Source organism: Triticum urartu, chromosome 2 (genome assembly GCF_003073215.2).
Source record: "Triticum urartu cultivar G1812 chromosome 2, Tu2.1, whole genome shotgun sequence".
Classification (NCBI taxonomy): domain Eukaryota; kingdom Viridiplantae; phylum Streptophyta; class Magnoliopsida; order Poales; family Poaceae; genus Triticum; species Triticum urartu.
The window spans coordinates 351,063,841-351,077,584 of record NC_053023.1 but is presented as its reverse complement, the minus strand read 5'-3'; positions in this window follow the sequence as shown (position 1 = coordinate 351,077,584).

The following is a 13,744-nucleotide window of genomic DNA, read 5'->3' as shown; positions in this document are numbered from 1 at the left end:
ATAGTTATTTGATCTTGCTGTAATTTCCAGAATCTTTGCGCTCAGTTCCCGAATTGTCAAAAATCACCAGAACGTTATAAAATAGTTATTCCAATTGCTGCTGATCAATAAACAAATTGCCCATGTCGTCTAATTTTGGTAGAAATGTTTGGGTTCCAGAAGTTTGCGTTAGTAACAGATTACTACAGACTGTTCTGTTTTTGACAGATTCTGTTTTGCGTGTGTTGTTTGCTTATTTTGATGAATCTATGGCTAGTAAAATAGTTTATAAACCATAGGGAAGTTGGAATACAGTAGGTTTATCACCAATACAAACAAAGAACAAGTTCACTACAGTACCTTAAAGTAGTCTTTTGTCTTCTTTCTCTAACGGAGCTCACGAGATTTCTATTGAGTTTTGTGTTGTGAAGTTTTCATGTTTTGGGTGAATTCTTTTGATGGATTATGGAACAAGGAGTGGAAAGAGCCTAAGATTGGGGATGCCCATGGCATCCCCAAGATAATCCAAGGACACCAAAAAGTCAAAGCTTGGGGATGCCCCGGAAGGCATCCCCTCTTTCGTCCACTTCCATTGGTAATTTACTTGGAGCTATATTTTTATTCACCACATGATATGTGTTTTGCTTGGAGCGTCTTGTATTATTTGTGTCTTTGCTTGTTAGTCTACCACAATCATCCTTGCTATAAACACATTTTGAGAGAGCCATGTATGAATTGAAATTTGTTAGAATACTCTAGTGCTTCACTTAGATCTTTTAGAGCACAGTGGTGGTTTGTTTTAAAGAAACTTGATCTCTCATGCTTCACTTAGATTATTTTGAGAGTCATTAATAGCATGGTAATTTGCTTAATGTTAATATACTTGGTATTCAAGATATGTGAAACTTTCTTTTTAGTGGGTTGAATACTAAGATAAGTTTGATGCTTGATAATTGTTTTGAGATATGGAGGTGATAATATCATAGTCGTGCTAGTTGAGTAGTTGTGAATTTGAGAAATACTTGTGTTGAAGTTAGCAAGTCCCATAGCATGCACGTATGGTTAAAGTTGTGTAACAAATTTGAAGCATGAAGTGTACCTGGCTTGTGCATCCTTATGAGTGGCGGTCGGGGACGAGCGATGGTCTTTTCCTACCAATCTATCCCCCTAGGAGCATGCGCGTATTACTTGATTTTTGATGACTTATAAATTTTTGCAATAAGTATATGAGTTCTTTTGACTAATGTTGAGTCCATGGATTATACGCACTTTTACCTTTCCGCCATTTGCTAGCCTCTTCGGTACCATGCATTGCCCTTTCTCACATTGAGAGTTGGTGCAAACTTCGCCGGTGCATCCAAACCCCGTGATATGATACGCTCTTTCACACATAAACCTCCCTATATCTTCCTCAAAACAGCCACCATACCTACCTATCATGGCATTTCCACAGCCATTCCGAGATATATTGCCATGCAACTTCCATCATCATCATCATCATCATCATCATGACATGCTTTACTTTTGTCATATTGCCATTGCATGATCTTGTAGTTGACATCGTATTTGTGGCAAAGCCACCATGAATTATTTTTCATACATGTCACTCTTGATTCATTGCACCATCCCGGTACAACGCCTGAGGCATTCATATAGAGTCATATCTTGTTCTAGTATCGAGTTGTAATCATTATGTTGTAATCAATAGAAGTGTGATGATCATCATTATTAGAGCATTGCCCAATCAAAAAAGAGAGAAAGGCCAAAAAGAAAGGAAAAAAGAAAGGCCCAAAAAAAGAGAAAATAAAAAGGGCAATGCTACTATCTCTTTTTCCACACTTGTGCTTCAAAGTAGCACCTTGTTCTTCATGTAGTGAGTCTCATATATTGTGCTTCAAAGTAGCACCATGATTTTCATATAGTGAGTCTCATAATTTGTCTTGTTCATACTAGTGGGAATTTTTCATTATAGAACTTGGCTTGTATATTCCAACGATGGGCTTCCTCAAAATGCCCTAGGTCTTCATGAGCAAGCAAGTTGGATGCACACCCACTAGTTTTCTTTTGTTGAGCATTCTTAGCTCTAGTGCATCCCTTGCATGGCAATCCCTACTCCTTGCATTAACATCAATTGATGGGCATCTCCATAGCTCATTGATTAGCCTCATTGATGTGAGACTTTCTCCTTTTTTGTCTTCTCCACACAATCCCCATCATCATATTCTATACCACCCATAGTGCTATGTCCATGGATCACGCTCATGTATTGCGTGAAGGTTGAAAAAGTTTGAGATTATTTGAGTATGAAACAATTGCTTGGCTTGTCATCGGGGGTATAGAAGTTGGGAACATCTTTGTGTGACGAAAATGAAGCATAGCCTAACTATATGATTTTGTAGGGATGAACTTCCTTTGGCCATGTTATTTTGAGATGACATAATTGTTTGATTAGTATGCTTGAAGTATTATCATTTTTTATGTCAATATGAACTTTTGTCTTGAACCTTTTGGATCTGAATATTCATATCACAAGTAAGAAGATTTACATTGAAATTATGCCAAGTAGCACTCTGCATCAAAAATTCTTTTTTTATCATTTACCTACTCGAGGAAGAGCAGGAATTAAGCTTGGGGATGCTTGATACGTCTCCAACGTATCTATAATTTTTTATTGCTCCATGCTATATTATCTACTGTTTTAGGCAATATTGGGCTTTATTATCCACTTTTATATTATTTTTGGGACTAACCAATTAACCGGAGGCCCAACCCAGATTTGTTGTTTTATGCCTATTTCAGTATTTCGAGGAAAAGGAATATCAGACGGGTCAAAACGGAACAAAATCAACTGGAGAAGTTAATTTTGGAAGGAAATCAATCTGTTGGGCTTGGAGTGCACGTCAGGGGATTCTCGGGCTGCCCACGAGGGTGGGGGGCGCGCCCCTCCCCCCTGGGCGCGCCCCCCTACCTCGTGAGCACCCCGAAGGTCCACCGACGTACCCCTTGCACCCATATATACCTACGTACCCTAAAACTTCCAGAACAGAACCTAGATCGGGAGTTCCGCCGCCGCAAGCCTCCAGAGCCACGAAAAACCAATCGGGACCCCTTTCCGGTACCCTGCCGGAGGGGGGATCCATCTCCGGTGGCCATCTTCATCATCCCGGCGCTATCCATGACGAGGAGGGAGTAGTTCACCCTCGGGGCTGAGCGTATGTACTAGTAGCTATGTGTTTGATCTCTCTCTCTCATGTTCTCTCTCGTGTTCCCTCTATGGCAAGATCTTGATGTATCCCGAGCTTTGCTATTGTAGTTGGATCTTATGATGTTTCTCCCCCTCTACACTCTTGTGATGAATTGAGTTTCCCCTTTGAAGTTATCTTATTGGATTGAGTCTTTATGAGAACACTTGATGTATGTCTTGGTGATCAACTTGCGGGTTTCGTGACATTGGGAACCTATGCATAGGGGTTGACACACGTTCTTGATTCTCCGGTAGAAACTTTGGGGCACTCTTTGAAGTACTTTTATGTTGGTTGGATAAATCTGAGATTGTGTGATGCATATCGTATAATCATGCCCACGGATACTTGAGGTTACAATGGAGTATCTAGGTGACATTAGGGTTTTGGTTGATTTGTATCTTAAGGTGTTATTCTAGTACGAACTCTTTTATAGATTGACCCGAAAGAATAGCTTTGTGGTGGTTTCGTACCCGACCATAATTTCTACGTTTGTTCTCCGCTATTAGTGGCTTTGGAGTGACTCTTTGTCGCATGTTGAGGGCTTGTCATATGATCTATCTATGTTATTATTGTTGAGAGAACTTACACTAGTGAAAGTATGAACCCTAGGCCTTGTTTCCTATCATTGCAATACCGTTTACGCTCACTTTTACCGCTCGCTACCTTGCTGTTTTTATATTTTCAGATTACAAAAACCCATATCTACCATCCATATTGCACTTGTATCACCATCTCTTCGCCGAACTAGTGCACCTATACAATTTACCGTTGGATTGGGTGAGTTGGGGACACAAGAGACTTTTTGTTATTTGGTTGTAGGGTTGTTTTAGAGAGACCATCTTCCTCCTATGCCTCTCGCGGATTGATAAACCTTAGGTCATCCACTTGAGGGAAATTTGCTACTGCCCTACAAACCTGTGCACTTGAAGGCCCAGCAACGTCTACAAGAAGAAGGTTGTGTAGTAGACATCACCCACCAAATGGACTAAAGAAACAAATGGACTGGCTGACATGTGGGCCAGTAGGTCGAAGCCTAAGAATGCGTTGGATTTACATCCAACAGCCGGCATTCTTCTTCAATCTCTCGTCTTCTTCCCCCAGCGCTGCCGGAACCGCCATAGTGGGTGCCTGACTTGTGGGCCTACTAAGTTGACGAGGACGGAGGGCTTTGTCAACTTAGTCAATATGAACGATTCTAGCTCCAGTGACCGTATGATGTCCATCCAATGGCCATAGTGCTTCTTCAACCTCTGGTCTTATTCCTCCAGCCACCCAAAGCAGCGCCGGTCGTGCCACGTACTCCTGGCTCTCGTGGCCGGCTATGATGTCGCGGAGGCCTAACCGCCCCCTACTACTCCCACCGCTGGCCCATGGTATCCCTCTACTCACCCACACCACCTGTTATTCTACGGCGACGGCAGCCTCACGTCGCAGCCGAACCAGTGAACCCTCATACTTCTCTCCGCGGTGGCATCCACTGCCGCGTCTTCCCCGGCTCCGCGTTGTCCCCATCCTAGGCTCCGCCGTCATCCACCGACTTGGTGCTCTCGGTGTGGCGTGGTCAATGTGGTCAACGACCGACTTCCATCGGAAGAGTACTGTACGTGGAGAGGCAGACAGGTGGGTCCACGGGCCACAGCCCAGTTTTTTTGTGATTTGCCAACTAAGTCGCTTTGTCAGGCCTGTTGGGCTGCAAATCTTTCAAGACGAGGAGAGCTTCATTCGGCTAGCCGAGAAAATGGCCTATCAGTAATGAGAAATGGGTTGTACATTTTTAAAACACATCGAACCGACAATTAGTTTCAAATATCTTTTTTCATTTCGAGATTTGAAATTACATTAATTTTTATGCGTGGAGAATTTGTTGGATTTCATATTGATATACATTTATTTTTAAAATCAGTTTGAATGTGAGTGGAAATTTCGGGATTAAAAACAGTTCGGACTGCACCGAAATATGCAAAATTTTGTATAAATTTTTAACCGTGGCCACAATATGGGCTGTAATGCTAACAAAAAGAATATGGGCTCAAAAAAACCTTAAGAATTAGCAAATGGGCTGTAAATTATTAGAAATAATGGCAGATGGGTTGTATGCTGTTTTCCACAAATTTGAAGCTTTCCTAAAAAAATGTTGACGCACAAGGAGTCACTGTTGGATGTCCATCAAACGGCCGTCGTGCTTCTTCAATCTCTGCTCTTCCTGCTCCAGCCGCTCAAACAAGCGCCGGCGGGACTGCCTGCTCCCTCCTCCCCGCGGCCGGCTGTGCTGCCGCGCAGGCCTCACCGCCCCACCATACTCCCATGGCTGGCCTAGCCATTCCTCTACTCACCCACACCTGTTGTTATTCTCCGGCAACGGCAGACGAACCAGTAAACCTTCTTACAGTCGTACTCCCCTCCGCGTGGGAAACAACTGTCGAGTCTTCCCTACCTCCGTGTCGTTCCCTTCCTAGGCCTCGCCATCGTCCACTGCCCTGGTGCTCTCGGCGCGGCCTGGTCAACATGGTCAACGACCGACATGCATCTGAAGTGGACTGTATGTGGAGAGGCCGACGGCTAGGTCCACGGCCGCACGCAAGGAAATGCCTCCTTATTATGCGCAAAATAATGATGCCTCCACCTGACATCAGGGACCCACCAAAAGGGCCTCTGTATTTCGTGAAAAAACGTTACCGCCACTGACAGCTCGGACCCACCAGCTATAACTTCACACGCAAGGAAGTGCCTGTTGGAAATATGCCCTAGAGGCAATAATAAATTAGTTATTATTATATTTCCTTGTTCATGATAATCGTTTATTATCCATGCTATAATTGTATTGATAGGAAACTCAGATACATGTGTGGATACATAGACAACACCATGTCCCTAGTGAGCCTCTAGTTGACTAGCTCGTTGATCAATAGATGGTTACGGTTTCCCAACCATGGACATTGGATGTCGTTGATAACGGGATCACATCATTAGGAGAATGATGTGATGGACAAGACCCAATCCTAAGCCTAGCACAAAGATCGTGTAGTTCGTATGCTAAAGCTTTTCTAATGTCAAGTATCATTTCCTTATACCATGAGATTGTGCAACTCCCGGATACCGTAGGAATGCTTTGGGTGTATCAAACGTCACAACGTAACTGGGTGGCTATAAAGGTGCATTACAGGTATCTCCGAAAGTGTCTGTTGGGTTGGCACGAATCGAGACTGAGATTTGTCACTCCGTGTAAACGGAGAGGTATCTCTGGGCCCACTCGGTAGGACATCATCATATGCACAATGTGACCAAGGAGTTGATCATAGGGATGACGTGTTACGGAACGAGTAAAGAGACTTGCCGGTAACGAGATTGAACTAGGTATTGGATACCGACGATCGAATCTCGGGCAAGTAACATACCGCTAGACAAAGGGAATTGTATACGGGATTGATTAAGTCCTTGACATCGTGGTTCATCCGATGAGATCATCGTGGAACATGTGGGAGCCATCATGGGTATCCAGATCCCGCTGTTGGTTATTGACCGTAGAACGTCTCGGTCATGTCTGCATGTCTCCCGAACCCGTAGGGTCTACACACTTAAGGTTCGGTGACGCTAGGGTTATGAAGATATGTGTATGCAGTAACCCGAATATTGTTCGGAGTCCCGGATGAGATCCCGGACGTCACGAGGAGTTATATATAGGAAGTGCTGTTTCGGCCATCGGGACAAGTTTCGGGGTTATCGGTATTGTACCGGGACCACCGAAGGGGTCCCGGGGGTCCACCGGGTGGGGCCACCTGTCCCGGGGGGCCACATGGGCTGTAGGGGGTGCGCCTTGGCCTAGATGGGCCAAGGGCACCAGCCCCAAAAGCCCATGCGCCTAGGGTTTCACTTAAGGGAAGAGTCCCTATGGTGGAAGGCACCTCTAGGTGCCTTGGGGGGGAGGGAAACCTCCCTTTGGCAGCCGCACCTAGGAGATTGGATCTCCTAGGCTGCGCACCAACCCCCCTTGGCCCTCCTATATATAGTGGGGGAGAGGAGGGACTTGACAGACCAGCCCCTAGCGCCTCCCTCTTTCCCCGTTACGTCTCTCTCTCGTAGTATAGGCGAAGCCCTGCTACTGTGACGCCCTGCATCCACCACCACGCCGTCGTGCTGCTGGATCTTCATCAACCTCTCCCTCCTCCTTGCTGGATCAAGGCGTGGGAGACGTCATCGGGCTGTACGTGTGTTGAACGCGGAGGTGCCGTCCGTTCGGCACTAGGATCATCGGTGATTTGAATCACGACGAGTACGACTCCATCAACCCCGTTCACTTGAACGCTTCCGCTTAGCGATCTACAAGGGTATGTAGATGCACTCTCCTTCCCCTCGTTGCTGGTTTCTCCATAGATAGATCTTGGTGATACGTAGGAAAATTTTGAATTTCTGCTACATTCCCCAACAGTGGCATCATGAGCTAGGTCTATGCGTAGTTACTATGCACGAGTAGAACACAAAGTAGTTGTGGGCATTGATTTTGTTCAATATGCTTGCCGTTACTAGTCTTATCTTGATTCGGTGGTATTGTGGGATGAAGCGGCACGGATCAACCTTACACGTACTCTTACGTGAGACCGGTTCCACCGACAAACATGCACTAGTTGCATAAGGTGGCTGGCGGGTGTCTGTCTCTCCTACTTTAGTCGGATCGGATTCGATGAAAAGGGTCCTTATGAAGGGTAAATAGCAATTGGCATATCACGTTGTGGTTTTGCGTAGGTAAGAAACGTTCTTGCTAGAAACCCATAGCAACCTCGTAAAACATGCAAACAACAATTAGAGGACGTCTAACTTGTTTTTGCAGGGTATGCTATGTGATGTGATATGGCCAAAAGGATGTGATGAATGATATATGTGATGTATGAGATTGATCATGTTCGTGTAAAAGATGATCATGGAGCCCCAAGATGGAGATCAAAGGAGCTATATCATATTGGCCATATCATGTCACTATTATTTGATTGCATGTGATGTTTATCATGCTCATACATCTTATTTGCTTAGAACGACGGTAGTAAATAAGATGATCCCTCATTAAAATTTCAAGAAGTGTTCTCCCCTAACTGTGCACCGTTGCTATAGTTCATCGTTTCGAAGCACCACGTGATGATCGGGTGTGATAGATCCTTACGTTCACATACAACGGGTGTAAGACAGATTTAGACAGCAAAAACACTTAGGGTTAACTTGACGAGCCTAGCATGTGCATAGACATGGCCTCGGAACACAGAGACCGAAAGGTCGAGCATGAGTCGTATAGAAGATACGATCAACATGAAGATGTTCACCGACGTTGACTAGTCCGTCTCACGTGATGATCGGACACAACCTAGTTCACTCGGATCATGTAATCACTTAGATGACTAGAGGGATGTCTATCTAAGTGGGAGTTCATAAGATGAACTTAATTATCCTGAACATAGTCAAAAGGATTTTGCAAATTATGTCGCATCTCACGCTTTAGTTCTACTGTTTAGATATGTTCCTAGAGAAAAAAAATTAGTTGAAAGTTGATAGTAGCAATTATGCGGACTAGGTCCGTAAACTGAGGATTGTCCTCATTGCTTCTTAGAAGGCTTATGTCCTTAATGCACCACTCAGTGTGCTGAACCTCGAACGTCGTCTGTGGATGTTGCGAACATTTGACATACACGTTTTGATGAATACGTGATAGTTCAGTTAAACGGTTTAGAGTTGAGGCACCGAAGACGTTTTTGAAACGTCGCGAAACATATGAGATGCTTCGAGGGCTAAAATTGGGATTTCAGGCTCGTGCCCACGTCAAGAGGTATAAGACCTCCGACGATTTTCTTAGCCTGCAAACTAAGGGAGAAAAGCTCAATTGTTGAGCTTGTGCTCAGATTGTCTGAGTACAACAATCATTTGAATCGAGTGGGAGTTGATCTTCCAGATGAGATAGTGATGTTTCTACGAAGTCATTACCACCAAGCTGCTAGAGCTTCGTGATGAACTATAATATATCAGGGACATATATGATGATCCTTGAGATGTTCGTGATGTTTGACACCACAAAAGTAGAAATCAAGAAGGAGCATCAATTGTTGATGGTTTGTGAAACCGCTAGTTTCAAGAAGGGCAAGGGCAAGAAGGGATACTTCATGACACGGCAATTCAGCTGCTGCTCTAGTAAAGAAACCCAAAGTTGAACCCAAACCCGAGACTAAGTGCTTCTGTAATAAGAGGAACAGCCACGGGAGCAGAATTACCCTAGATACTTGGTAGATTAGAAGGCTGGCAAGGTCGATAGAAGTATATTGGATATACATTGTGTTGATGTGTACTTTACTAGTACTCCTAGCAGCACCAGGGTATTAGATACCGGTTCGGTTGCTAAGTGTTAGTAACTCGAAATAAAAGCTACGGAATAAATGGAGACTAGCTAAAGGTGAGCTGACGATATGTGTTGGAAGTGTTCTCAATGTTGATATGATCAAGCATCGCACGCTCCCTCTACCATCGAGATTGGTGTTTGCGTTGAGCATAGACATGATTGGATTATGTCTATCGCAATACGGTTATTCATTTAAGGAGAATAATGGTTACTCTGTTTATTTGAATAATACCTTCAATGGTCTTACACCTAAAATGAATGGTTCATTGAATCTCGATCGTAGTGATACACATGTTCATGCCAAAAGATATAGGATAGTAATGATAGTACCACCTACTTGTGGCACTGCCACGTAAGTCATATCGGTATAAAACGCATGAAGAAGCTCCATGTTGATGGATCTTTGGGCTCACTCGTTTTTGAAAAGTTTGGGACATGCGAACCATGTCTATTGGTGTATATGCATGAAGAAACTCCATGCAAATGGACCGTTTGAACTCACTTGATTTTGAATCACTTGAGACATGCAAATCATACCACATGGGCAAGATGACTAAAAGCCTCGGTTTCAGTAAAATGGAACTGGAAAGCAACTTGTTGGAAGTAATACATTTTGATGTGTGCAATCCAATGAGTGATGAGGCATGTAGTGGATATCGTTATGTTCTTACTTCACAGATGATTTGAGTAGATGTTGAGTATATTTACTTGATGAATCACGAGTCTGAATTATTGAAAGGTTCAAGTAATTTCAGGGTGAAGTTGAAAGATCGTCGTGGCAAGAGGATAAAAGATCTATGATATGATCATAGAGATGAATATCTGAATTATGAGTTTGGCACAGAATTAAGACATTGTGGAAATTGTTTCACAACTGATACAGCCTGGAACACCATAGTGTGATGGTGTGTCCGAACATCATAACTGCACCCTATTGGATATGATGCATACCATGATGTCTCTTATCGAATTACCACGATAGTTTATGGGTTAGGCATTAGAGACAACCACATTCACTTTAGAAGGGCACCACGTAATTCCGGTGAGATGACACCGTATGAACTATGGTTTAGAGAAACCTAAGTTGTCATTTCTTAAAAGTTTGGGACTGAGACGCTTATGTGAAAAGTTTCAGGCTGATAAGCTCGAACCTAAAGCGGATAAATGCATCTTCATAGGACACCCAAAACAGTTGGGTATACCTCCTGTCTCAGATCCGAAAGCAATAAGGGATTGCTTCTAGAATCGGGTCCTTTCTCGAGGAAAAGTTTCTCTCGAAAGAATTGAGTGGGAGGATGGTGGAGACTTGATGAGGTTATTAAACCGTTACTTCAACTAGTGTATAGCATGGCACAAAGAGTTGTTCCTGTGGCACCTACACCAATTGAAGTGGAAGCTTATGATAGTGATCATGAAGCTTCAGATCAAGTCACTACCAAACCTCGTGGGATGACAAGGATGCGTACTACTTCAGAGTGCTACATAATCCTGTCTTAGAAGTCATGTTGCTAGACAATAATGAACCTACGAGCTATGGAGAAGCGATGGTGGGCCTGGATTCCGATAAATGGCTCGAGGCCATATAATCCGAGAGAGGATCCATGTATGAAAACAAAGTGTAGACTTTGGCAGAATGGCTCGATGGTCGTAATGCTATGAAGTATAGATGGATTTTAAAAGGAAGATGGACAATGATGGTAAATGTCACCATTAAGAAAGCTCGACTTGTCGTTAAGATATTTTCTGACAAGTTCAAGGAGTTGACTACGGTGAGATTTTCTCACTCGTAGCGATGCTAAGAGTCTGTTGGAATTATATTAGCGATTACTGCATTATTTATGAAATCTTGCAGATAGGATGTCAAAACATTGTTTCCTCGACGATTTTCTTGAGGAAAGGTTGTATGTGATACAACCGGAAGGTTTTTGTCAATCCTGAAAAGATGCTAATAAGGATGCAAAGCTCCAGCAACCCTTCTGAGGACTGGAGTGAGCATCTCGGAGTTGGAATGTACACTTTGATGAGATGATCAAAGATTTTGGGTTTATACAAAGTTTATGAGAAACTTGTATTTCCAAAGAAGTGAGTGGGAGCACTATAGAATTTCTGATAAGTATATGTTGACATATTGTTGATCAGAAATGACGTAGAATTTCTGGAAAGCATATAGGGTTATTTGGAAAGTGTTTTTCAATGGAAAGCATGGATTAAGCTACTTGAGCATTGAGCATCAAGATCTATAAGGATAGATCAAAACGCTTAATAGTACTTTCAAATGAGCACATGCCTTGACGTGATCTTGAAGGTGTTCAAGATGGATCAGTCAAAGAAGGAGTTCTTGCCTGAGTTGTAAGGTATGAAGTTAAGACTTAAAGCTCGACCGCGGCAGAATAGAGAGAAAGGACGAAGGTCGTCCCCTATGCTTAAGACATAGGCTCTGCAGTATGCTATGCTGTGTACCGCACCTAAAGTGTGCCTTGCCATGAGTCAGTCAAGGGGTACAAGAGTGATCCATGAATGGATCACAGGACAGCGGTCAAAGTTATCCTTAGTAACTAGTGGACTAAGGAATTTTCTCGATTATGGAGGTGGTAAAAGATTTCGTCGTAAAGAGTTACGTCGATGCAAGCTTAACACCTTTCCGGATAGCTCTGAGTAGATATAACGGATACATATAATGGAGCAACAATTTAGAATAGCTCCAAGTAGAACAGTTATTTGGATTAGCTCCAAATAGAACGTGATAGCTACATCTAGGAGATGACATAGAGATTTGTAAAGCATACACGGATCTGAAAGGTTCGGACCCGTTAACTAAAACCTCTCTCACAAGCAACATGATCAAACCTAAAACTCATTGAGTGTTAATCACATAGTGATGTGAACTAGACTACTGACTCTAGTAAACTCTTGGGTGTTAGTCACATGGCGATGTGACCTGTGAGTGTTAATCACATGGCGATGTGAACTAGATTATTGACTCTAGTGCAAGTGGGAGACTGTTGGAAATATGCCCTAGAGGCAATAATAAATTAGTTATTATTATATTTCCTTGTTCATGATAATCGTTTATTATCCATGCTATAATTGTATTGATAGGAAACTCAGATACATGTGTGGATACATAGACAACACCATGTCCCTAGTGAGCCTCTAGTTGACTAGCTCGTTGATCAATAGATGGTTACGGTTTCCTAACCATGGACATTGGATGTCGTTGATAACGGGATCACATCATTAGGAGAATGATGTGATGGACAAGACCCAATCCTAAGCCTAGCACAAAGATCGTGTAGTTCGTATGCTAAAGCTTTTCTAATGTCAAGTATCATTTCCTTAGACCATGAGATTGTGCAACTCCCGGATACCGTAGGAATGCTTTGGGTGTATCAAAAATCACAACGTAACTGGGTGGCTATAAAGGTGCATTACAGGTATCTCCGAAAGTGTCTGTTGGGTTGGCACGAATCGAGACTGGGATTTGTCACTCCGTGTAAACGGAGAGGTATCTCTGGGCCCACTCGGTAGGACATCATCATATGCACAATGTGACCAAGGAGTTGATCATAGGGATGACGTGTTACGGAACGAGTAAAGAGACTTGCCGGGCCGGTAACGAGATTGAACAGTATTGGATACCGACGATCGAATCTCGGGCAAGTACATACCGATAGACAAAGGGAATTGTATACGGGATTGATTAAGTCCTTGACATCGTGGTTCATCCGATGAGATCATCGTGGAACATGTGGGAGCCATCATGGGTATCCAGATCCCGCTGTTGGTTATTGACGAGAACGTCTCGGTCATGTCTGCATGTCTCCCGAACCCGTAGGGTCTACACACTTAAGGTTCGGTGACGCTAGGGTTGTGAAGATATGTGTATGCAGTAACTAACCCGAATATTGTTCGGAGTCCCGGATGAGATCCCGGACATCACGAGGAGTTCCGGAATGGTCCGGAGGTAAAGAATTATATATAGGAAGTGCTGTTTCGGCCATCGGGACAAGTTTCGGGGTTATCGGTATTGTACCGGGACCACTGAAGGGGTCCCGGGGGTCCACCAGGTGGGGCCACCTGTCCCGGGGGGCCACATGGGCTGTAGGGGGTGCGCCTTGGCCTAGATGGGCCAAGGGCACCAGCCCCA